This window comes from Schistocerca gregaria, chromosome 1 (assembly GCF_023897955.1).
Source record: "Schistocerca gregaria isolate iqSchGreg1 chromosome 1, iqSchGreg1.2, whole genome shotgun sequence".
Classification (NCBI taxonomy): domain Eukaryota; kingdom Metazoa; phylum Arthropoda; class Insecta; order Orthoptera; family Acrididae; genus Schistocerca; species Schistocerca gregaria.
In genome coordinates this window covers 238678394-238702681 of record NC_064920.1, presented here as the reverse complement: position 1 = coordinate 238702681, position 24288 = coordinate 238678394, and positions in this window count along the sequence as shown.

Genomic DNA, 24288 nt, shown 5'->3' with positions numbered 1-24288 from the left:
AGGGGACTGATGTCCTTAGACGTTAAGTCCCATAGTGCTCAGAGCCATTTGAACCAGAACCCACGAAATGGAAATTTCACCGCTGTGTCGAGCGTGCCTTCGTTGTTGGCAGCGATGTATACGGTATCGGCTTCCGGAACACTTCTAAGTATTAACAGCACAGTCTTTGCCCTGTATCAGACCACGCGGTACACCTGGCGACACAGGCTTCTCTACTAGTTCACCTGTAAAATTTGAAAGTTTCCCGGCGAACCAACTGTTCAAAAAGATTTCGGGCTTGGAGCCGGTCGTTGTAAACTTCATTGCGCGATATTTCGGCTGGCTAAATGCCAGCCATCTTCAGGTGAGCCGAACGAGGACTGACGAAGACCTTCTCCGCCCCGTCTTATATAGTGCGCCGATAGTGTTGGACTGTGTTCAGAACCAATCGGTACTCGACCTGGCAAATTATCAAGGCCTTCTCTACTAGAGTCAGGAACCGGGAAGTGGATAATGAGGAGAACGTGCCAGCCAAGTCTCTAGCTTTTCTTCCCTTCGTTGGAAATAGCTCCTTCAAGATAGGATGATTTGTTACTGCGGGAGGTGGGAATTTAAAAAATACCGTGTCAATGTGGTATGGCCTGAATAGGACAGACAACGCATACAGGGGAAGAGCGTTGTATAGAACATCGCCTACTACAGCCTAGTAAGTCTGCAGTTGCGGAACATTGTATTTCTAACGGACATTCAATGGAGTACGACAGAACTCCGATTCTGGCCACAGACTCCATTATCAAAGAATCCGATGAAATACGCATTGCGGAAAATCTAATGAATCGTGACAGTGGTTACCAATTGAATATCGCATGGAATCCCGTCATCTCCGATATTTGCTCGAGACGAAGACGCCAGAAGACTTCGATAGCTGTGGCCAGCCCAAATACCGACGGCAGTTGAGTACTGCAATTCCACCAGCGAGGGTGCTGTCGCTGGGCGGTGTGGCCATTCTGTCTCCGCGACTGCCACGCATGCGCGGCAGTACTATCAGCGCACTATACAAGACGCAGCGGGGAACGTCTTCGTCAGTCCTCGTTCGGCTCACCTGAAGATGGCTGGCAGTTGTCCAGCCGTAATATCGTGCAATGCAGTTTACGACGATCGGCTAAAATCCCAAAATCTTTTTGAATGGTTCACCTTGAAACGTCCCCTTAGAAAAATTATACACGACTGTGCTTAAACTAACACACAATATTTTTAGCGCGACGCAATCTGACTTTCAATAATCCCTACAAACGAATGGCCCTGACTAACATTAACCTATACCTTTCACAAATCACTTACCTCACCAAAAATCTTCGTTACTCGAACTACTGCAATACAACGAGCGCCACTACTGCCAGCTAAATAAAAGATTCAAACTGCAGAAGTCACTAACTACTGATAGGCACAGTTAGCAAATGAAAGATTTTAATAGGGAACAAACAATGTATTTACCTTAATACTCATAATATATATATATATATATATATATATATATATATATATATATATATATATATATATATATATATAATGACATCAATTCTTACAAATTTCAAAACTCCGTCATCTCTCTCCCCACCACTGTTGGCGGCTCACCTCCAACTGCGCAACGCTACGCGCTGTTAGCATCCAGCTGCCGCTGCCCAACACTACAATGGCAGACAACAATGCAAACCAGCCACAGACTGCACACGGCACAGCCAGTGATTTTCATACAGAGCGCTACGTGGCGGCGGCGTTACCAATAAAAAAACCTAAACAGCCTACTTACAACCTGCTTAGGTACTCTCAGAACCCTTTTAGGTGGTGCTCCCTCACCACTTCGTGCTCATTGCCTTCAACCTTTGACTGACCGCCATTTTCTGACGGAGTGCCCCTTTTTTTAAACAATTGTGCTCTCATTTATGTTTTCCGTCTGAGCTACCGGCCGTTTTATCAAGCGATGCGTGGGCTGTCGACCTCGTTTTATTTATTTTTTTCGTCGTGGTAATATGTCAAAGCCCATTTAAGTTTTAGTTCTGGACCTCCGTTTCTCTGTGGAGTATTTTATAGACCTTTCTCCACGTCCCTGTTTTTAGCTGTGCTCTGTTTTCTCGTTTGGAATTAACGCGTAGTCGTTTTTAACTCCTCTCTTTGCCTTCGTATTCTAAAGCCCTGACATGTGCTCGTATGACCCTAGTTGTTTTTGCACCCTAAAACAAAATCAAAAGAAAATAGAAAATATCACATTAGCAAGGTGGAAGATGAAAGGCGACGAGATATACACCGTCATTTTAAGCACCTACTGCGTTTCAGAAGGCAAGTGTACAAAAACCACAAGACGTACAGAAAAATTCCACATCCATCCAAGTCTGGATTCGCAACATGTATCGTGGCGTTGTTTCAATGGAGAATAGGTTTGTCAGAGCATACAGAGCAGGACCGGCCAAGGGGTGGCAAACTGCAAAAGAGCAGATTGTGCAGGCCATGTACGTGCTGAATATCGGCCCGTTCGGCTTTGCTCCTTGATTCTCGGAAGCACTCAGTGCAGCGCGATATTTCATTTAGTATTGTGCTGTGCCATTATTCGATCGGTACAACTGTTCATATCGGCAGAACTGTGATGTTAGCGCTGTTTTCCCTTTGCTATTTGTTGGTATTAGGAAGGCTGTTCACAGGATCAGTGGCTGATCCACAAAAATAGGCAGTCTCCTGATGGACCGCCACAAGCCTTTAAAACTGAATGCGAATGACGGAATAAGGGAATGAGAATCGTCAATATATATATTAAGCAGCCACATAACGTACGGGTGCTGCAAATTTGCTTTGAAACGAGTTACAAAATTATGAGCAACAATTTTAAAGATTTCGTTGACAATGAAAGAGCAAAAATTACAGTGATCGGCATATTCATTGTTCCATAAATCAAGAAGCACTTCATGCTAAATTTGCAGGCGTGGGGCACGTGAAGAAATTGGTGATGCGAATAATAAAATTTCTGAAGGTGCATAGTTTATTCCATGAATAGCTGCAACAGTTTTCTATGGAAACAAACGAAGAGCACGCAGACTTCAAACATTACTGCAAAGTACGTTGGTTAAGTCAAGTGGTTTGCCGGGAACGAGTTTTCGATTTAAAAGTTAGTATTGTCAAATTTATGTATGAAAAAGGAATGCTGGAACTAAAGTTCGAACTTACGCATTGGGCTGCAGAAGTCGCATTTTACGTGGACTCGACTGCACTCTGCCCACAGTAAGACACTGCAGGATGTAGAAGGACTTACTACAGATTTGTTTCGGATGCATCTAAAAATCGCATTGTATAAATGCCAAAGTCAGACAATCACAGTCCAGTTCCGTAAGATCACTGGAGTTAAAGAAAACGCGAGGCCTGAAGAAATCATTGCGATCTTGAAAGAATTACAAGAACGGTTATATAATTGCTTACACTGTCAGTCTTACATCGGTTTTGGAGACACTTTGCTGTTCCAGTTGACTGTGCCCCTGTACATGTGCTGAAGTAAATGATGTATCTGAAACGTAATTCCCATTTTAAAGACAAATCCTTTTACGTTAACATTTTCCATGACCTATACATTCTTTCTCTCAGGTAGAGTTTCCACGTCTTCATAATGAGAAAGTACAACAACATTCGATCACGACATGAGTGTGGAAGATATTTTTTAGGTTATGAAATAAAATACGTCATGATTCTGAGGGTGAAAATCTGTAAAACTGAACGCGTCTGTCCCTATCCCTATAGTTTGTACCAGATAAATATTATATCTTCAGCGCGCTGAGACAGTGTTTCGTGGCCGTGGGAGAAAGCTCAGCGCTATGGCACTAGTGCCAGGGCACAGCTTGAGAGGCGAATACTTGGTCACCAATGAGGTAGACATATCATACACGCCGTATTGACGCATCTACGTAGTTCGCACCTGCAGACAGGCAACCAAATGAACAAGCGTCCAGAGTGGCCCGCTGTCATGATAGTTGCTTCCTGAGCTGCAGCGAAAACAGCTGCATCAGTGACTTTAATTAAATGAATGCACACAATGACACTTGCTGCATGGCAAACGGTACCGATATTCTGTATCTACAATGTGTGTTAGGAGGATAGAGAGATGCCTTTACCACTGATGTGTCTTTATTTTCTGTATGGTTTGTAGTTATGGTGCAATCGTCTTCTGAAAGCCTGGAGATACTTCTAGACAGCCGTTTATTGTACAAATATAACCGAATAGAAAGAAGGACGACAGGGAGACTGAAACCAGATGAAGAGGTAAACTCAGACTCTACCGAAAAATTACTTTTATTTTGATGGTTCTGGACGGACATTTATTAGTACTGTTAGAAGAGTCACGTGTATTATATATCTATGCGTAAGGTTGCAATGCGAAATGAAATGGAAAGAGCACATACGAGTGGTTGTAGGAAAGACAAACGGTCGACTTCGGTTTATTGCGAGAAATCTAGAAAAACGCAATTCATCTATAAAGGAGACTGCTTGCAGAGCACTTGTGACCCATTCTTTAATACTGCTCAATTGTTTGGAATCCCTGCCAAGTTGTATTTAGGAATTCTTAATGGGTCAGTGTTCAAGGAAGAAAACCACGCACACGAACCGTTACCTACACCGGGATTCGTACCACTGGCGACGACAAATGGAGATACCATAAAAATGTTGGCGGATAGAGCACGGAACATCTGGAAACCAGATCTGCTTGACGCCGATGTAAAACATCTCATCAGTGCATTGCTCAGGAATGTCATTTCGTCCGCTGAGGTAAAAAGAGTTTTAAGACCGCAGCGCAGAAGTCACAGCGATGCAACTGCCTTTCATTAAGAATATTACTGACCGCATAGAAAAAACTTAAAAAAGGAAAATCGCGATAATGTACAAGAATATTCGTCAACCGCTGGAAACAAGCATGAATTTATAGGATTCCGTGCAGTCGTGCGGAGGTGTACGTCGACACTAAAAAAGAACACTCGACGACGATAAGATCACAGGGATAAATCAGAAGGTGGGAGACTGACAGATTAGCTGTTGCGGAACATGCTTTGCAACCAGGAGACCATCACATTCATTTTGATGGAACTAATGTACTGGAAGGCACAAGATGATTCCATGAAAGCCTGTGCACAAAGGCCATAGACATTGTAAAACACCCCATGGATTTCAGTAGGAAGGAGGAAGGCGTGAAACTTAATGAATTCTGGAGTCCGGTGCCGAAAATGACGTGTACCAGTCTTTCAGAAGTGGGGTTACATCAACAGCGGACGACGGCAGTCGACAACGGCCTATTGCACTCCAGTATTCAAAAGATGTAACGTCACACCACTGCGTGGCAGAACGTGTAAACGGAATTTTGCTGCAATCAGTAGTGAACTGTAACATCCACGAGATAAATTTTAACTACAGTGCGACGAGTAGAAATTATGCCTCTAACAATTGTAAACATTATCTATTAAACATATGAAAAACACCGAAAACGATGATAATTATCTCAGCGGCAAATTCAAATTACGCAACTCTGCAGACATAAATGCCGAAAGTAATACAAATGTGTGAAAATAAATGTGCACCAGTGGTCCCGAACTCATTTCAATGAAAATAATTCGAATCAGATTGGTTCTCGTAGCGCGATCCTTATAACAAACTTTTCTACCTGATGTATGGAGCCGAAATTAATTAAGCACGAGTTACGGAGAATATTGTTTCAGATAAGATACGTCAGTGCCGTGCGCGGCTGATATTCGGTGGTTTTAATTATCATTTTGCTGTAACTGTTTCCATCATAATCAATAGTTGTATAGAATCTGTTGTATGAACTGTGATTTAGTGACACTTACACAACTTACACACAACACATTAACATAACGTTAACTTGGAGTTCTTTAGCAGCTTGACCAAATCTTAAGCCGGGAGAAAAATTATTTAGTAATTACTCAATATAATAAAATAAGATTTTCATTTTCATTTACAAATTAATAAAATAGCAAACCACCGAATAACACAGCGAACGCCACAGAACCAGGGTTTGCATTGAACACGGAAAGAAGGTATGATCCACATTGACAGTGTCCTCCGCGATTCTTAACGGACTGTTATGTTGTTTTGTATGCAAACTGATGATGTACCGAAAGGGCGAAACGCGCTATTGAAATTCGATAACTTTGCAAATCAATCAATGTTTGTTGGTGGCGACGGAAGCTGGCTACCATTCGAAGACAACAAGGGGGCGCCCAGTCGAGGACCACTGATCTAATGTAACCGACGTTCTGTGTAATGGCGGATATACCGAAGCGGCTCTCGACAGGAAAGAACGCGGAGAACTGCCTCCACGCGACCAACAGCGCTGGATCAGTTTTCTTTTTCCGACCTGCGTCGGACGGCTGGGAACCAAACTCGAACGCCCGGAGCGATCTGTTAACACGAGCGGGCAGCCGGCAATACTGGCGGCTGGAGATGAAAGGCGCGACTGGCGGCGGGCGCAAAATTCGGTACGCGGCGCGCGTTGCGCTGCGGTGGTGGGTTGGGGCTCGGGGTTCCCCGCGTGGGCGTAATGAGGCAGCCGGCGCACAAAGCGCGGCGTGGCATTCCGTCGCACAGATAAACACAGAACGCATCGCTTTGCGAGCGCCGCCTCCTTCTCGCCTGCTTTGTTGTGTTTTATTAGAATTCCTTTCCGTCCGGCGCGCTGTGGAGCAGAGCGCGCTCCGCTATTTTGTTCCGCGCCGCGTGACGTCAGATTGCCGGCGCCGCATGCGTCCTGCTGTGAGCGCGGCTCGGATTCCCTCGCAGTTTAGATTAGTTTGCGCCCGACGCCAGCACCGGCCCCGCCGACCAGGTGCCCTCTCCCTGCCCCTGCTGCTGTTACAACCAGACCCCGTCTTTGTCACTTGCCGGCTGTTGTTCTGGCCACGGCGCAGCTCCCGAAATTTCGTTCTCCAACGCTAAACACGCGAACCCATTTAAAACGTGCGAATAGTCTCTACAAACTTTCGGGTTCATACCTAGATGTACTTTTAAAGCAAAATAAGGAACGTAAATGTCCTTACACTGCGTTGGTGTTTTTAAAATCTGTATGTACTATAGGAATTCCAAATTTACTAAATTACGTACAAGCAGACTTACGATAAGAAAAATAAAGAAAGATGTGTGTGGCGCAATGCACAGAACACTACATTACTGTATAAAATTCGACGTACAGGGTGCCCCGAAAGTGTTGCTACAACAAATGGTTAAAATGTCTCTGAGCACTATGGGACTTGACTTCTGAGGTCATCAGTCCCCTAGAACTTAGAACTACTTAAACCTAACTAACCTAAGGACATCACACACATCCATGCCCGAGGCAGGATTCGAACCTGCGACCGTAGCGGTCGCGCGGTTCCAGACTGTAGCGCCTAGAACCGCTTGGCTACCCCGGCCGGCGTTGCTACAAACTTCGAGGGGCTGTACAGGGTATCTTGAGGAACAAATCGAGTACGGGAAGCTGTGTCCGGAAACGTCATCCTACGACGTTACAGAGCGTCGAAGTTACAGGCACAGGAGCCAGACACTAGGCCACCCATTCGATCTTAAACGTGACTACATACGCTGACGTACCACAGGCGGAACGTCCCGCTGTGCTGCTTGTTATTCAGAGAGAGCCACTGATTGCCACTGATTGCCAATGTAGAAGATGAAGCTTGCTGCTGCATACAAAGGCCTTGTCTCCTCTGAATGGCCGCGCGGGGTAGCCGCCTTGTATAGAGCACCTTGTCCCAGATCGCGCGACTTACCCGTCGGTGGTTCGTGTCCTCCCTAGGGTATGGTGTGTGTATTGTCCTTAGCTTACGTTAGATTAAGTAGTGTGTAAGCCTAGGGACGGATGACCTCAGCTGTTTAGACCTATCGGACCTTAGCAACACCACCATCATCCTATGAATGCGATGCTCTATTGCCGTGGTGGATGACAGTTCCGGTTATGGTTGTCTCTGAACTCACTTAAAACTCCAATGTTTTTCGCATACAGAAGGAAAATAAACTGCAGATGCACAACCGTGTGCAAAATCGTCATGTACCAAGGCAACAGAGCATTTCATTTATAGCAGAGAAGACCTGTCTACTCAGCACCTAACTACGTCTTCTCCACTGGCGATCGTGGCAATCAGCGGCGATCACTGAATAACAAACAACCTTGCGAGACATTTCACCGACGCTCCGTCAGCGTACAAAACCACGTTTGCTGACAAAGGGGTAGTCTAGTGGCTGACGCCGGTGCCTCTCGTTCGATAACATTACGTTTCCGGAAACGGGTTCCTCTCCTGGATTTGTTACTTAAGGCATCCTCTACAGCCCCTCGAAGTTAGTCGCAACGTTACTGAGGCACTCCTTATATACGATCATGCCCATGATCACAAAACAAACTTGATGAGTACTTCTCTCGTCCTTCTGGACTTCTAGTCGAGAATTTGTTATGGAAGTCTGTTTTCATGCATTCTCGCTACACGTTCCCACACTCTGTTTCAGTAGATACGAGGGTTATTTGGAAAGTAAGGAACCATCGGTAGCGAAATGGAAAATACAGAGAAAATCTGATGAAGCTTTGCACAGATGCGTTGGGCACTGTGTCTAGTACGTCCGTCGACCGGATCATGTCGCTCTTTTCAGTTCTGAGCTCACAGTGAGAACGTAAAGATGGCTAGAAATTAGCGTCTCCCGCCAAGTATGAAAGCCTGGGGAAAGATCTCGCCTGAAGCTAAGCAATACACATAACATAACTGTCATGCAGTTCGGTCTATTCGACAATTCTCGGCCGCACTCTGCACGAGCAATGAAGATGCTCCTGCAGCGTTTTATATGGGAAGCGTTTGATCACCCACAATACAGCCCGTAATTGGCTACCCCTGAGGTTCGTCTCTCCTCAAATGAACCTCTGGCTATGAAGACAATATTTTGACACAGACAACGAGCTCCAGTCCAGAGTAGAAAATTGTCGAAAAGCATTGGCAGCTGTCTTCTATACCGAGGGAACTGAAAAGTTGGTACCACGCTACGACAGATGTCTAAGTCTGAGTGGCTACTGTGTAGAGAAGTTGCTGGAAGGTGTAGCTAACTGTTGCAAAAGAAACAGTTTTCTTTTTCTCTCTAGTTTCCATTTCGCGATCTATCGTTCCTTACTTTCCGAATAGCCCTCGTATCTACAGGAGTTGGTCAAAAATGTGCAAACACCCCGAGAAATACATGTTTTAACATAAAGGGAGGTGCTATCCAATCCTGAAGGTTGCACAGCTCGACAACGGAAAGAACCTGTGTAGTGTCATCATTACCTTGCAAGTACCAGCCGTGGTCAGAACAGTATTCTTTGCAGCTGCAAGGGCTTTACGTCGGAGTCAAGTGGGCAAGGTGCCTCCGTAACCATCGTAGCCGAAATGTTTGGTGCTTCAAGAGACGACATAGAAAAATTCATACTGCACATAGAGAAAGCGGAGAAACATCATCGGTCAAGTTATAACGCCATTAGAATTATATATTAATAGCTTCAATCGCTGACGGGCGTTGATGTATATCATCGGGGACAGGTGAAAATGTGTGCCCAGACCGAGACCCGAGCCCGGGATCTCCCACTTACATGGTAGACGCTCTATCCATCCTTTTTTTTATCTCGTTTTGTTCTCTATTGTTCGTTGTATTCGTTCATGGAGGACGTCCGCTGACACCCGTTCAGGTTGTTCGTTGACCACTCAGTTTTTTTTATTACAGAGGGTAGCTAAACCCTCTGACCGAACACGCTGAGCTACCGTGCCGGCACCATCTGAGCCACCGACGGCACAGACGATAGTGCGACTGCAAAGACTATCTCGCACAGGCCTCCCGCGAGACCCATATTCTCATCGTATATGTCCACACACTACATTCGTAGTGACCATATAAGTATAAAATTACAATGCGGTCGGAAGTGTGTGTTGCATGATGATGACAGGCTGTTATTGTACTGGACTATGACAAAAATGAAAGGACGACAGCCACAAAAGTTATTTCGGAACTGAACGTCGCATTCACGAACCCTGTCAGCAAGAAAATAATTCAGTATGACGCCCATTAGCATGCAACTGCAGGCCGGGTTACAGTCCCGAAGCCATACTAATCAGTGACGCATATGCCCGTAGTACCTAAACGTGGTACTGAAGTCGTAAAACATGGACAGTGGAGAAGTGGAACAAAGTCACTTGGTCGGATAAGTCTTATTGTACACTTTTTCCAACTTCTGACCGGTTTTATGTCCCATGAACGGAACATGGAGAGGGTTCGGTGATTCTCGGATGCCATACCGTGGTATTCCATGTAGCCCATGGCTGATCTGCAAGGTCACATTACGGCCAAGTATTGTGTGACTATTTTGGCTGATTATGTATCTCCTGTGGTATAATGTTTGGTTGTTAACGGTAATGCTTTACTCAAAGAAGACAGGGCTTCTGTTTCCTTAACCCGCATAATCCAGGACTGGTTTTATGAACACAAGGATAGCCTTTCGCATCTTAGCTGGCCGCCACAGTCGCCAGCTCTCTATATTATTGAGCCTTTGTGCGCTATCGCTACCCACTTCCATCTTCGTTACCTGAACTTGCCACTATTTTGTAGGAAGAATGGTAAAAGATTGCCTTAAAAACCATACAGTACTTGTGTCACCCATTCCGAGACACTGGAGCTGTTTCCTACCCCGTATCTGGCACGGTAAAGTGTTGTTGTTTTGCAGTTTCCAGGGTATTGTCAACTTCCTGTATGTTCTTCTGAATTGAATAAACTTGTAATTCATTATTACTGTCTTCATATCTGAAGCCATGTTCTGTAGTTCACCCTTTAAAACTCATATCCTTTTACAAGGGAATCCAGCTTTCACATCCATTTAGCATCGCAGATAATGACAAAACTTTGTAAAACTTAATATATGTTTCTTTGGTAGCTTCCTTCTGACCGTACCTCTCTTTTTCATACACTGTGTTAAATTTTACAAAACAAAATTTCACCCCATATCACAGCCCAGATACTGAACTTGAGCTTCCTGTCCATATACGGCATTTGCTATAATTTTAGGTCATAAGCTAATTTGACTTCGCTGTATCCCGTCACCTTAAAGCAGCGTTGTAACCAGAGTAGCAGCGGTCAGCTGCAACTTACCAAATTTGGTATGCGTAAAACATAAGCGCCATAATGAAACTAGATGACCCTTGCAAAACTTTCACTAACAATTTTAAATAATGACGGTTTTTGGAACAAGCGTAGTCGCTGGGATATAGATGGTTGTGGAAATGAAGAGAAAACATCTTTAAAAGTAAACCGAACGACCTGAAATAATAATTATGTTTCCATAAAGCATCCTTTTACATACATAATTTTGAAAAAAAAAAAAGATTTCCTCAGAGAGCATTACAATATCGTGGTGTAAATAATATTGGACGCAGAAATGTAATCTCCGTACGCTTTTTGTTTTTCATCTTTGTTAAGGGATACAAAACTGTCAGTTTAGCTACCTTTGAATAGTCTATAATACAGTTGCCCGTGAGTAAAGATAGGTAACTGTCTTCTCGTCAATTGAAAAGATGTGCTTGGATCAGATGGTGTTAGGTTTATCCGTGATGTTACAACTGATTTCCAGGGGTCAGTCCGCTGTGCATTAATTGTAAATTCATTGACTTTTGTAGTAATCATGATCGCTCCATTGACTAAGTCCTGTTAAACGCTCAGGTTTCTTACCAACGTGACAGAAGTGGTTTACTTTAGTAAAAGTTTATGTGGGGGTAATCCTAACGGATGTAATGAATGTAAGAACTCTACAGGATGCAACTGATTGTAAGTCCCCTCGTGTGACACCTACGTATGTCATTCCGGAAAGTATATCCGTTTAGAAAAGTGAACCAGTGCACTGGGCAGAGATAATACGAGTAGAAGACTACTTCAGTTAATAAGTAAATTACAATAAACAAAATGATATTTGTAATAATATATAAAAAGGGAGTCTGTTACTCGTGATTAATAAATTAGTTTTGTAACTATCGGTATGAAGCTAGGCAATAGTGGTGCCCATTTGCCTATGATAGTTACAATTTTCCACAAATACTAAGTTTTAGCGAAGAAATCGATATGTGATGTGTGAAGCTGTTTAAAAAATCTTTTCTAACGATACCTCATTCATCCCTCTATGATTATATGAGAAAAAATTACATATATGTGTAAAATACCACCACAGCTGTATCTCTAGAATGCCTTTATTGTTATTGGTGATTGCATTCGAGATAACTCGGTGTCCAGTATAGACTCGTGATGAAATGTAGTCCTTGTGTGCGAATAACAAGGATCCCAAGCAAATGCACCAAGAAAATCAAATGCTCTTTTGGCAGTGGTGGTGCCTGAAGATGGCGGTAATGTGCCGCCAAAACTAGTCGTGTGATAAAATACGTTCTCGAGGTGCAGCTGTGGTGGTACTTTCTCTCATATATGTCAACAGCTGTAGTCCCTCCCCATGCTGGACATCCATAACTTCTACGATTAGTTTCTTTTGAGAAGAATGGATGTTGACTTGTGAAATACCAGGTATGATTATAGTCTTTCTCATGACGTAGCCAACTCAGTCAAATGATCACTTTTAAACCTAACTCAATCCTACGCCTGCCTTAAGGAGCGGAATATCGTCACAACTAACACTCCGTATTCACATTTGTTGGCTTCACGAACTCACAGTAAATAGCCACCCTTCAACCTAACCTAGCCCCCGGTTTACACTATAGATCAGGTCACAAAAAGACCGCATCGAATGTAATTAAAAAAGGAAACACATACTCCATTACAGAAGCGTGCGTCCCAAGTAACCTCACTATTCCCATTACAAGCCTAGATCTGTCTTTCCGGATCTGACAGTCAACAACATTTTCTACGGATTACAGTTTCTAAGGGGTATGTCAGAGATAATGTAAATAGTAGAGAACAACTCGGTTGAAAAGAAGTATTGCCGTCTTATTCTCCTTGTTCAGTACACAACTTTTTACTGCGAAAATAATCCTGTCAAGAATTATTCCCCCGAGACAGGTGTTTACAATGCTCCATAAAACAACGCGTTAATCCCAGAGGTCTGGAGAGAGAGCAGGAAAGACAGAGGAGCTCATTAATTAGGTCGACGAGAAGCAGGCTGCAAAAAGGGCCGTTTGCTGGACCGTAAAGGGCTGTGAATTACGACCGCAGCAGACTGTAATTCTGCGACGTGGGAATGGCTGACTATTGACGTGTGTTATTGTGAAATACGACCGCTAGGGCCTTGGCTGTGACACCGCAGCGTTGTCTCTGACGTGGAAACTACGGTCTTCTGGCATAGACCCCACGGTCTCTCTAAAACACGTTACTTTTAGACACAACCCTAAATATATCACCACTGTTTAAAGCGTTTGTTTCATTTTCCTGATTACTTGTGAAGCCTTCAGCTCTTACAGTACTAAGATTTTATTTTCCATCTAGAATAAATCTTGTGATCTGCACCAGTCTATATGCCGTACTGAAATTTTGCTGTATGAAATTGCGTGCCCGATAGAGGGTCGATTTCAGATATTCACTTCACCAGTTTTTGTAGATTCCGCAAAAATACTCATAAACATTTCTGGACTACAGTTCATCAGAGACAGATTAGACCAAAGTACTGATTAACTATCGTGTAAGCAATGTTCGCATTCATCCGCTCGAAAGGAATTTGGTACCATAATGGAATGTCCTACTCATTAAAAAAAATCTACTGGAACGAGATTCGATTCATGAGTATTGTTCTTCCGTGTAGAAAATGCACGAGAAATAAAAAGATCATGGTTCTTGTAAGACTCCAGCAAGGAGTTTTTTTTTTTTTTTTTTTTTTTTTTTTTTTTTTTTTTTTTTTTTTTTTACTGAAAGAGTTTCCTTTTCCTCTTTCACTCCTCGGTTGACAATGTAAAAGAAAACGGAGAGAGGTTGGTCGGGCCTCAGTAGAAATTTTTCAGCTGCTTTTGACGTCTCTAGTGAAGTTCGTACAGATGTTTTCAGGTGGAAATTTGTTTTCCAAGGTGTTCGTTACGACGTTACAACGTTAGTTATTAACATTTATCAAACACTGAACTTACTACCTTTCTGCAGGTGGAAAAAGAAGGGTATGCTCTGAGCTAATCGCATGACATCCCAATTGCAGTATGATATAACATACACATTGGTTCATCCCACCTGCCGTATCGGTCCGACAAATAAGTTCCAAAAATCTGCGCGAAAGAGCGGTTTTTCGTGGGGTCATGCCTCTGGTTCTATTTATCACAGAGATAAGTAAGTGGTCAAGTGTTTTGGATCGCTCTTGGGCTAGCGACTATTCGCGTGCATATCGGAAGAATGGGCATACAGTAGCTATCCAACAATACATGGTCAAAATTTAAAAATTACGCTCTTCCTCCAGCCCAGGGACACCGAACAAATCCGATGGTTCTCCTGCATTAGGTGTGGTCTAGGATGGACATAACGCAGCTTAAAAAACACCACTTGTTCATTTGCGGTTCCTAAGAAAACCCCAGAATACTATGTAACAATTATGGGAACGGCTACTTTTAAAATTTCTATTCATGGCAAATTGTCAAAATTGTTTACCATATATTCTCATGATTATATTCTCAGGGAACGTTGAAAATTTTTCTATGTCGTTATCCGTTACGGAGATCGAGTGAGTCACAGTTACCGTACTTACACAGAAAAGAATTTTTATCCGTTTCTGCACGGTGGGCCAAAATTATCTAAATTATCTAAATAGCTAACCATAGGAAATGGCTCAATTTCTAACTGTACATTCTTTAAATATTCATAGAGAAACGCCATTTTCCATTATCAAGATACACTCGAAAAATCTTGATTTTTGGATAATAAGAATATTAATTGTGGGGGTCGCCACTTCTACAATTTGTGTGCTTGTCAGATCTTCGACATTTTTACCATGTTCTTAAGATGATCTACCGAAATGTTGAAAATATTTTCGATATAATTATCTGTTACCGAGATCAATTGGTTCAAAGTTGTATTTAGACACGTTAAATACGCACGTAATACTCGGTCTGACCAGTTGTAGTTTTAACAGGTGCAGTGAAAAGGGTTTTAGAGTCTTTGTGATGGTTCTGAGATCACCAAACTATGTTTCTAGTCAAAATTGTTTCACCAATGAACCTTCAAGATCCGCTGTCTTCGTGTAATTGGCACTTCACGCTCGAAGTTGTACTGCAGTGACAAAAATGGGCTACAGTGGTCTTACATGGCTGAATAGTACTTAAACCTAGCCGGCCGGAGTGGCCAAGCGGTTCTAGGCGCTTCAGTCTGGAACCGCGCGACTGCTACAGTCGCAGGTTCGAATCCTGCCTCGGTCATGGATGTGTGTGATGTCCTTAGGTTAGTTAGGTTTAAGTAGTTCTAAGTTCTAGGGGACTGATGACCTCAGATGTCAAGTACCATAGTGCTCAGAGCCATTTCAACCATTTGGACTTAAACCTACTGCCAAGACTCATGTAAAACAGGAAAACTGCAAATTTAGTAAAATATTTCTAACAACACTTTTACCCTCTAAAGATGCTAATCACAAGCTAGACGATTTTTTATGAATTTCTATCGATGAGCAAAGTATCCAAAAAGAATGAAAAGGTAACGGTTTTTTGCTAACCTTATAATATACGTACGTATTTGTTGTTTATGTCCGTAGAACCATACTGATACGTCCCCTTAGAAAAATTATACATGACTGTGCTTAAACTGACACGCAATATTTTTTAGCGCAACGAAATCTGACTTTCGAAAATCCCTACAAAAGAATGGCCCTGACTAACAATAACCTATACATTTCATGAATCACTTACCTCACAAAAATCTACGTTACTCAAATTACTGCAACAGAGCGAGTGCCAATACTGCCAGCTAAATAAAAGATTTTAACTACTGAAGTCACTAACTACTGATAAGAATAGTTAGCAAATGAAAGATTTTGATAGAGAACAAACAATGTATTTACCTTAATAGTGTTCAAAAGTCTTTATATATATATATATAATCAGTTCATGACATCCAGTCTTAAAAATTTACTCTGATGGACACTCGTCCATCCGCTCTCAAAATTCCGCCATCTCTCTCCCCACATCCACCACTGCTGCGGCTCACCTCCAACTGCACAACGCTACGCGCTGTTAACAGCCAACTGCCCAACACTACAATAGCGAATATTACAACAATGCCAACCAGGCACAGACTTCACACAGCACAGCCAGTGATTTTCATACATAGTCTACGTGGCGTTATCAATATAAAAACCTAAACAGCCTCCTTACATAGCCCCCATTTACCACACAAAAAATTTTACAAAGTGTTTTGGGCACTGGCCAATACAGATCTGAAATTGTTTTTCATAATTACAATAACAAAGAAATAAAATGCACACACTTATTGATACAATGTTGGTCAAAAACTAAAATTTTCTCACAGTCCATAAAGACAGTCCTGATCATTCATCACAGGAAAATTGCAGTGGTTTTTTTTTTCTCTCAAAGTCTGAACAGTAAAAGAGAACGCACACGGAAGTAGTGGATTTCCATGCAGTCTTGAAGAAGTAGTGTTGTCCTTCCAACGAAAAGACAGTGCTGACTCTTGACATGCAGACAGGTAATGGGACACAACAGAGCAAACCCACAGCAGAATCATTCGAAGTTTTGAAGAATATTGGTAGGTAGGTCATCACAGAGCAGACCCACTATAGTCTTGGTAGAGAGTATGGTATTGGTGAGCCACCAGTGGTGCAGACCCACTGCAGTCCTTGTAGAAATAATGGTATTGGTGGATCATTAAAGGTGCAGACCCACTTAAGTCCTTGTAGAGACGGCCAGCAGCCATATGTTGCGACTGTGCAGGTGCACAATCACCATCGAAGAGTCTTGTACTATATAGCAAGTCCATAAACCACCACTTGTGGACTCACAAAGTTTTTGGAATTGTCCTTAGAACCAGTAATGCTGTTAACCAGTCCCTTGCTGAATTAACAACACACGTGCAAACACTAACAGTAACTACTTCTCACATATTGCCCATATACTATGACCAACAGAAACGTGTGCAGTGAAATGTAACTTACAAGTTACTTAATTTTATGAACTGTTGTCAATTACAATTTTATAACATAAGAATACAGGCTTTACAAAAGAATAGAAATAAACATGTACATCAGTAGCCTACTTACAATACAAATATGTCGAAGTGCACAAAAGTTTTACTGGCCTATAGATTTCGTTTTATACAAGCAGCACAACTTGCTGTAGCAAAGAAGGGAGCCAACGGACAAATGCTTCTATCGAAGCACAAGAAAGGCGAATATGATCCACTTTAAAACATTGCGACATACGTGTGTAGAACTAGTTGTTTCAGTCCACATTCCGCCTACCTCGCCGAAGATTTGGTAAGCAAAAATATTCGCACGGTTTTGTACTGAAAGAGAGTATCGGAGAGAAACTCACAGCTGAAGGGTGATGAGATATTTTCAGTGTGGGAGGAGAGAGAGAGAGAGAGAGAGAGAGAGAGAGAGAGAGAGAGAGAAAGTGGTGATTGTGAGAGAGTGACTGTGTCAGTGAAAGAGAAAGAGAAATAGACGATGACAATAGCTGTGAAAGAGAGAGGAGACATTCATGGTCAGTAAGTGACAGTGGCACCAAAAGAGATGAAATGGATGGACGCAGAAGCAGTGGGACCAAACGCGAGAAGAAACAGTGGAAATGAAAAAAATACCGATGAATGGAGCCTGCGCATACGTCTGGTAAGTCCGGAGACACTCAGAGCTTCAATATGCCGCTTGTGCTACGGTCGCAGGTTCGAATTCTGCCTCGGGCATGGATGTTTGTGCTGTCCTTAGGTTAGTTAGGTTTAAGTAGCTCTAAGTTCTAGGGGACTGATGACCTCAGAAGTTAAGTCCCATAGTGCTCAGAGCCATTTGAACCATTTTTTATTGCCCCTTGCCCATTATCCTCATTGTCCGTGGCATTGCGCCGATTTAGCTGGACTAAACAACATAGAAGACATTCTGTATGTACTGTACTAGGTGTGTGTGTGTGTGTGTGTGTGTGTGTGTGTGTGTGTGTGTGTGTGTGTCCGAAAGAGGGAGAGAAACAATGGACATATTTGAGTATAAATCGCTGCAGGTATTGAAAAAATGAGCAGATAACTTAAGAAATCACCTCAAAGGTCTACACTTTTCGCTAAGAAAATATACTATGAATAAAAAGAAGACTCGATCAAAACTATAGCAAGGGGTCGCACTGATGATCCTTCAGAAACTAACTAACGAAGGAAAGCGCTTTTACTCATGAAACCTGTTCTCTGTAAACTATGCGGTATGAAAACCTCGTCCGCAGTATTAGAGCGCGTTGTTCTCCCTATTAAATAGTTCTTCCTTAGTAAAATCAAGCCAGTCAGATACCATGAGAATCAGGAGCGCACGCTGACCCTTCCAATGGAAAAAAAATCAAATGTGTGTGAAATCTTATGCACTTAAATGCTAAGGTCATCAGTCCCTAAGCTTACACACCACCTAAACTAAATTATCCTAAGGACAAACACACACACCCATGCCCGAGGGAGGATTCGAACCTCCGCCGGGACCAGCCGCACAGTCCATGACTGCAGCGCCCTAGACCGCTCGGCTAATCCTACGAGGCTTTCCAATGTAAAATCTCGCTGCAGTTAAAAAATGGTTCAAATGGCTCTAAGCACTATGAGACTTAACATCTGAAGTCATCAGTACCCTAGACTTCTAACTACTTAAACCTAACTAACCTAAGGACGTAACTCACGTCCATGCCGAGGGAGGATTCGAACCTGTGACCGCAACAGCAGCGCGGTTCCGGACTGAAGCGCCTACAACCACTCGGTCACAGCGGTTGGCTCGCTGCAGTTAGTCAGTTTATTTTTACAAGACGATCCTGAAAATCACGAACTTCCGACACACTACATTTGGTAGAGTAACTCAAGTCACAAAACACCTTTCCACTAATACTAGCCAAAGCCGTTGTCAAAAGTACATGGTGTTTCTTAGAGGTTTATTTCCGTCATCTTCTGACCAAATACCAGCGTAGTGTCTGGATCTAATGTGATGTTCTCCTGTCTATAGCTGACTGAGCTTTCTGAAAACACACTTTGTTTCGGTGACACTCACTTCCATCACCGTTAGGCGAGGTGTCACCAAGATATCTGATCCGACATAAAATTCACTGGGAGGGTCTTTTGTAAAGGTGCAAACTCCCGATGATATTTCCCTCGCATTATTTTGTCGGAAATAAAGGAAAAATGTTCGTTTTTCCAAAGTTTAGTAGAAAAAAGGTGTAGCTCCATGCGGAAGTAATAAATTTAAACCTCATGAATGAAGTAACAATTTTTCTAGCGTAAAATTCTTTTTTATTCCATGATTCCCGAACTACTATTGGCAAGGAGGTGGTTCTCACTCCCACAGAGACACTTTCCCGAAGGTAAGGGATGTTGAATGCGACCCAGTGTTTTAGGAGGACATGTGGAAGATATATACATACATACATACATACATACACACATACATACATTTTTATAATATGCCTGGATGGTTGCGTCGTGTGTGGCCTCTTTGCTATTGAAATATAAAATGTGTTTCAAAATGAACTGTATCTACACTAGGAATATACTAGTAGCACCACCTACCACAATTCAACAACCCGATTCTGTAAAGAATCGAACTCCTGTCTATAAAACATATTAAACAGCTTCAGAAGTCTCATTACTTTACAGATAAATTGTGTCAAATACATGACGTTAAACATGTCAAAACTTTGTAGTGTGTTTATGACGTTACAACTCATTAGCTATGTGGCATAGAATGACGCACTTTTGCTTTATCGTACCTGTGGTACTGTGTGCAAACTGTGTTGAGAACAGAATTAGTAGTATAAAATCAAGAAATTGAAACGTCATACCTGAATGCGTGATGCTTGTGTTTTCTACAGGGATAGTGAAAATACAGTAGGCGAGTGCGTTGTATTTCAGCACACTTTGAGACTTTGGCCTCTGGAAGTGTGATTTATTTTCTGATTCCCTTTTGAAATTATGATTTCCGGTTTCTATTTGCTGCAGTCTTTTCCTGAAATATAAAATTACACTGGGAAATGTTCGTGCAGTAAAACTGCCGCGTCAATCAAGATGTTTTAATTTATTAGTACTTCACTACTAACTCTATTCGTGAAATATTTTTTGGGCAGTTTTCACGTATACCACTGAATGTACAGGCAAAATTACGTCATTGTACGATACATAATTCAGGAGATACGGCGTCATAGACAGTGGGATACGTGAAACTCTGCCGCTTCATGTGTAACTTTTTAATTCAATGCCTTTTTACTACTAACTGTTCCCAACATATTTCACAGACAGTGTCCACACATGCTGCTCAATGTACCTGCAAAATCAAAATCACTGGAAGACACATAGTTCAGAAGATAAAACGTCATAAAGATTGAAGATTGTGAAAATTAACTGCAATGGAAATTCGCTACATAGACAGGTGAAATATGTATACAAATATATATGAAATATCTTGAATATGTGTGGTAAGGGTGACAATTATTGAGATATATGGAAAAATTCGTAAACTAGTTAAAAACTATGGCGTGGACACGACGTCACTGCAGGTATTGGGATTTAGGTTACGACATGTTCGATATGCCTTCCATCATTGGCGATGATGAGACGCAGACGAATAGTGAAATTCTGCATGATCTGCTAAGGCATCGGAATATAGATGCTGTCGATGACCTCCTGAATGGTTGTTTGCTGCTCAGTTATGGGTCTTGGTTATTGTTGTACACCTTGGCTTTAATACAGCCCACAAAAAGGAGTCGCATGTGTTCAGATCAGGAGAACATGGCGGCCAGTCGAGGCCCACGCCAGTGGCCTCTGGGTACCCCAGAGCCAGAATGCGGTCCCAAAAGTGTTCCTCCACGAGATCACTCTCCTGCTTCGATGGAGTCGAGCTTCTTCTCACCTGAATCATATATTGTCGAAATCAGGGTCACTTTGGATAATAGGGATGAAATCATCTTTCAGTCCTTCACGTTCCATCACTGTGCCATCAAGAAATATCACACCGTTTATTCTGTGGCTGGACAATACACCGTTGAGCGTGAAGAGACTTCTCGATTGCGAAATGTGGATTCTCAGTCCCCCAAATGCCCCAATTTTGCTTATTGATAAACCCATCCAAATGAAAGTGGGCTGCGTCGTTAAACCAAACTAGGCATGTGCGTCCTAATTCCCATCATGCCCTGCGGCTAACCGTGCAGTCTGAACTTCCTAACGCAAACCGTTGAGAAGTTACGGCGATTTTATTTCATATAGTTCTATAACTGTCGCCCTGTACTTGCGTACACGGGTAAAACCACGGGCCAAAAGTTGCTACTAAGTTCCTGTGTCGATTTGAACCAAACTTGATACCAATGTTACTCACATCTGGAAAAAATAATATGTGGGTTAGAACCACCAACCCCCTTTTGAGGTGGTGGTGATGGGCAGAGAAGGGTGCTGGAGAAAAAGATGGCGAGATAGTGGTGTAAGGAGGAGATGGTCGCAGATAGAGCGAACAATGAAATGGTCATGGCGAGGAGCAGATCGAATGAGAGAGTGAGGAGGTGGCAGTATAGAAAGACAGGGGGATAAGGAGATGAAAGAGAAAGGGAAGAGAAGGATGGAGATGGTATGAGGATATGGACAGTGTGTGGGTTGAGGTGAAGGTGGGTGGAGAGGTAGGAGGAAGAGGAGATGGACAGAGAGGGGGGATCGAGAAGATGGGCAGTGACTGAGGTTGGAGGAGATAAAACAAGGGAGGGCGAAGGATATGCATAGAGAGAAGGCAAGGGGATGGGCAGAGAGAGGGGGGAGGAGAAGTAGTAAAGAAAGAGGAGGATATTGATGTAGAGAAGAGTGAGAAGAATATCGACAGATGAGTTCAGGAGATGGACAGAGAGTGTAATGTGGACAGGATGAACATAGAGTTGGTGAGGAAGAGATGCACAGAGAGGGAGGGAACGAGGAAAGCAAGAGAGGAGGAGGAGTTGGAGCAGGAGGAGGAGGAGGAGATGGAGAGAGAAAGAGAGAAGGAGGCGATAGACTAATAAAGGCTTGGAAGGAATACATACCTGGCCAATTCCGGATAGTCAAGTAATGTTCAATTCGTCTGCTGAATTTACAACGGACTGAGATGAAAACGCGATGAAAACACATACCTTTTGTCGTTGTTGCTTTCTTGCATGGGGCAAGAAGTTTCTATCACCTGTCGTTCACACTGCAGAATTACACTGTAAAAAACCAGTAATATGACCGCCGATTAAGTAAGACGTGAAAGAATGTAGCACATAGAGGCTTTATTGTGCCATCGACACGAAATTATTAGCGGTGAAGAACAAGCTTGGTTAGCGGCAGGATGGAGAAGGGAAACGGACATGACACTTTCAAAAACTTAATACAGGCATTTGGCGTGAGTGAATCAAGAAAACAGAAGAACATCTGAATCTGGGTGATCGACTGAATATCAACCACCGTCCTTTCCAAAGCGTTTCCTTGGTCTTACCACTGTTCCACCTCTCCCTGTCACACGTCGAAGCGTCGTAGCACCAAGATTTTATTTATATTTCAAACAGTAGGATTTGAAAATTTTCTGCTCGAGTTGTCACAGTTTGTTATTCTTAATTGTGAAAATTACGTGAATTCATATTCCTAACTATTTATCTTTTCAGAGAATATTTATGTGCTTATTCGTTCCTTACTAAAAAATACTCCATTCCGATCAAAAATGTACTTTATGAATGAAAACACGCACAACACTTGTGTAATATTTTACAGTATTTGTGATGTATAAAATATTCTACCAAGAATCGATGACAGTCAATCATTGGAATATGTATTCTTTTTAACTGTTGAAAATACTCTTTTAACATTCTATTTCTATTTTTAGGTGAGTACGATTTGCAATGCATTCTGACGGTACCCGCTACATTTCGAGACATCAGTGATGATTAACGGAGTAAGTACAAGTTAATTTTCAAGTTTGATACTAGTTGTAGCCTAACACGTATAATTTGACCTTAGCTGCACTGTCATGTAGGTGTAACGAGAGGAGTTTCCGACCCAGACGTTACTAAAACCAATGGTTCTTTCCTAGAAAAGGCCAACAAGCTATATAAGAGAATCCATAATTCCAACAACTGACATGTGTGTAGGGAAAAGCTACCGAAAACTCTGACTGCAGCTGGCTGATTGGACCTATAGCATGTTGTCGCTGAAGAATGCTGCCGCACTGAAAAATGAGGCGCCTCTAGTACATAAGTATGGGATGAATTTAAGTGCATAGAAACTGATGTCTAAGAATTGCTAAGTATGTACTGTAAAGTCGTAAGCAGTTTATTCCTACAGCGCTCGTAGCACCTGTTATGGGCCCACAGTGACACTGCGAAGTTTTACGAGGCGGGGGGGGATTTACCGTCAGCAGGTTTTAACTGAAAATTTTAATAGTGCTCATGATAATGCAGTACGAGGTGCATTCATGTTCTAAGGCCTCCGATTTTTTTTCTCCGGACTGGAAAGAGATAGAAACATGCGCATTGTTTTAAAATGAGGCCGCGTTCATTATCAATACGTCCCAGAGATGGCAGCACCGTACGGCAGATGGAATTTTGCCGCCAGCGGCGAGAATGAGAACTGTTTTAAATACTTAAAATGGCAACGTTTTCCTTACTTGAGCAACGTGCAAACATTCGTTTTCTGAATTTGCGTGGTTTGATACCAATTGAAATTCATCGACAGTTGAAGGAGGCATGTGGTGATGGAGTTATGGATGTGTCGAAAGTGCGTTCGTGGGTGCGACAGTTTAATGAAGGCAGTACATCGTGTAACAACAAACCGAAACAACCTCGGGCTCGCACAAGCCGGTCTGACGACATGATCGAGAAAGTGGGGAGAATTGTTTTGGGGGATCGCCGAATGACTGTTGAACAGATCGCCTCCAGAGCTGGCATTTCTGTGGGTTCTGTGCACACAATCCTGCATGACGAACTGAAAATCTGAAAATGTCATCCAGGTGGGTGCCATGAATGCTGACGGACGACCACATGGCTGCCCGTGTGGCATGTTGCCAAGCAATGTTGACGCGCAACGACAGCATGAATGGGACTTTCTTTTCGTCGGTTGTGACAATGGATGAGATGTGGATGCCAT